The sequence below is a fragment of the Microtus ochrogaster genome, chromosome 10 (genome assembly GCF_000317375.1).
Source record: "Microtus ochrogaster isolate Prairie Vole_2 chromosome 10, MicOch1.0, whole genome shotgun sequence".
NCBI classification, from domain to species: Eukaryota; Metazoa; Chordata; class Mammalia; order Rodentia; family Cricetidae; genus Microtus; species Microtus ochrogaster.
The window spans coordinates 12,137,959-12,141,829 of NC_022016.1; positions in this window are offsets into that span (position 1 = coordinate 12,137,959).

A 3,871-nucleotide genomic window follows, 5' to 3' on the forward strand; every position below is an offset into this window, starting at 1 on the left:
CAGAATTTTGTCACTCAGTGAGAAGGATGTTCCATTTTGTTCATTATTTCCCTTTAATAGTTCTCTGTAGGTTATGACTGATTTGGACCTATGTGCTTTGTTAAATGTATCTCTCATTATATCTAGTATTTAATACTATTATAAGGAGACATTGAACAAAAAAATTGACTGCTTATTTTATGACACACATATCATTACAAAAATTCAGTAGAATTAGAAATTTTTTTTCTTTGTATGTTCGTATATTCTGAAGATAAAATAGTTTTTGTTTTCAGTCTACATGCCTTTATTTATTGTATTTTGTCCTTTGTACTGATGATTTGAAAGAGAATGGCCCTCATATAAGCTTATATATTTGTGTGTTTAGTCCCCAGTTGATAAACTGTTGGGAAAGATTAGGAGGTGTGGCCTTATTGGAGAAGGTGTGTCACTGAGGGTGGGATATGAGGTCTCAAGTGACCTTTTAGGCTCTCTCTCTCTCCTTCCCTCCCTCCCTCCATCCCTCCCTCCCTCCCCTCTCCCTCCTTCCTCCTTCCCTTCCCCTTTTTATCTCTCTCTCCCCCTTCCTCTCTCTCTCTGCCTATGTTTGTAAATCAAGAAGTAAAGTTCTCAGTTCCTGCTCCAGGACGATGTCTGACTGCTTTCCACCATGACAATAAAGCTCTGAAACTGTAAGCAAGTCTCCAGTTGAATACTTTCTTTTATGAGTTGTCTTGGTCATTGTGTGTCCCCATAGCAATAGAATAGTAACTAAAACACAGGGCAAAGCTTCTCTGCCACTCTTGATGTTCCCTCTTTACTCAACCAATTATTTCCTTAGCTGAGAGACTTTACGCTGAAAAAGATCTGAGTTTCTAAAGATTATGAAAAGCAGAAAAGTAAGTTATGAATGTTAAGAAAAAATAAATGATACAAATTATGCAGGCCTAAGAAAGTATACAAAGTATATATATCTGATTTAAAGTCTATAAAGATCTGAAAGTATGATAACTTAGGTAGGTAATACGGGTTAGAGAAAATGATTATTGGGTTCGAGAAAGTAATTTAAAATATGTAACTTGAAAAAATAATTAAAGATAACTCTTAAAATCCCTCTCAGTTCCTCTGATGACTTTCACAAACTTTGACCCTACACCTCCAAACTCCACCCTTACTCCTTTCAAGGTTTCTCCTTTCCCCACTTTTTTATACTAATTGCCTCATGTCCTATTATTCCCTTACTAGGAAAAGATGTCCTCTTCAAAACTGATATAAATTTACCCCAGCAGCATCTCCCAAAATACTCCTACATCCCTGAGAAAGAAGATAAGCTTCAATTTACAGGCATTGGAGCAGACTTAATAGGACACTGGTAACTCAAATTTAATGACAGACGAACAACTGATAACTAGGACCTCATGAAGGTGAAAATGTTTTGTGCAGCAAAGATCACCATTATTTGAGTATCCACAACATACAGATTATGAAAAAACTTTATTAGCTATACATATGACAGTGTTAGTATATATGACATAAGAGGCAAACAAAAAAAGATTAAAAGAAATAAACCATACATCTTACCACAAAATAACAAAGGAAAAAATATGACTAGTTCGTAGACAATTTAAATTTATACCTATCTTATTTTTTTTCTAAATTTTGTTGTAATTGTTCCTTGGTTTTCTGTCTCCCAAAAGCTATCTTTCTACCTTTGTCCCTTTCATCTGCATGACTGTATAAACTTAGTGATAATGATCATCTCCTTAAAAGCATTTGCCATTCAGATTCAGGGTTTTGCTTCCTTTTTGTACAATATTTTTTCAGGATAAAAAAAATTGTGCACGCACATGTACACACACACACACACACACACACACACAGAATCTTGAGTATTTTATAGCATTTGTTCTTCTGAAAAGTAGGGCTGTTTCCACTTGTCTCATATTGAGTAGGCAAGATTTCAAAATTTACGTACCTCTTGACCCATGAAACTCAACAGGAAACAGGTAACCCCTGTCCTTGTAAATTGTCCATCTGTAAATTCCAATACTGTTGGACACTCTTATTAAATATTCAAATCTCTTCTGACCCCAAATGCCAGACATAAAGTAGAAAGTTTCTACTTAATATGTATATAATTTTATAAGCCAAATGAAAAATTTAACATGCCACTCTTTTAAACTGATTTTATTTAAATCTCTACAAACATTAAAACCACTCACTTAAAGATTCCTAAAGTTTTTGAGAGAGGGGGAATACATTAGGGAAAGCAATCAGGGAAAGCAACTGGGTGATAACCATAAAAATGAGTTGTGAGAGACATAACTTACTCAGCATTATCAGAGCATTTTTTTTATTATGATCAAGCAGTGTCTCCTAAAGGCTAAAATGTGTAACTTTATACATACATGAAGCACTCAAGCAGATATCTCTTTGATTATTAAAAAGAAATATACATGTATATATGCATATACATATATATGTATATACATATGTAACCTGTCTTAAAACATTTTAAAATTGTATTCATTCAATTTTAAAAATAGCTATTATGGCTTAAAATTAAATTTTAGACAACCTTTATAGCAGTAGAAGTTGACACTGTCTTCAACTGATTAGTGCTGATGCATGCTGTTTTGGCAATATTGTAAATACACACACACACATACACAGACACACACATGCACACACACACATTCTTGTTGACATGAATTCCTAAAGACATTAACAACTTTTGGTAAATATCCAATATAATTTGGTGAATGCTTTCAATTTCAGCGAATCAGGTCCAAAGTAGAAGTATCATGAGTTTGAGGTCTCTGTGCGCCCTATAGCAAAACTATATGTCAACAGTACACTTTCTTATGTGAAATTACTTAGAGTTTATATGTAAATCAGCATTAAATTATATGCTCATATTCAGATATTTATGAAGTTGTTTTGTACCTTTAATGAATAATTCAACATTAAAAGATCCCAAGTGGTTAGCCCTGAAATCACATACTTACATCTACCATTATACAGACTGATTTATTTATATCCATATCTATATCTATGTTCATATACATCTATATCATCTATCTATCTATCGATCTATCTATTTAAAACAAAGAAGTAGAGGAAGTAAGAGAGAGGAGGAAGCTGCATGAGAATGGTTAGAGGGAGAAAAATAAAGGAAAATGTAATTATATTTAAATTCAATTTGTTTTTTAGAAAATTAAAACAATAAATTCTTTGCTTAATTAAAAATATCTTGTAGAATGGCCTGGTGGTATATAGAGCACAAAAGTGAGTAGCTAGTATAAATGAATAGTGGATTCCAACTGGAATGCCACCTAAATATATTATGGGTTGAGTTGTAATTTTCAAAAAATTTCTGTGTTGAAGCCCCAAATCCCAGTGCTTCAAGCTTGCCTGTAATTTTATCTGGAAGGAGGTTCATTGTAGATGTAATTTTTTAGACTTAATTAATTCTGGATAGGGTTCCCCCCCCCCCTGCCAATCTACAAAGTGCTGTAGTGTTCTTATAAAAGGGAAGTATAGGTTATAGACAAACACACACACACACACTCAGGGGAAAGGTTGGAAAAGGGGGGGGGGAGATGGATATATGCTTTTATATAAATCTATATAACTAAACTAAGCAAGCTTTGTCCTTATTTCATTTTTCCGACTTTTTTATGTCTTTTTCTTCCTTCTTTTTGAATTGTTATATTTTTAATATTTTTTGTTATAAGAAATCCTTTCCAATAAAATGCTTAACAATTTTCCTTTGATGAATTACTCATTGAATATATACTAGCTAAGTACTAGACACAAGACATAGACATTGTAGTGATATACACTGAAATGATAGTTTGTGAATAGACATGTTTATATAAAATGTTTAGCA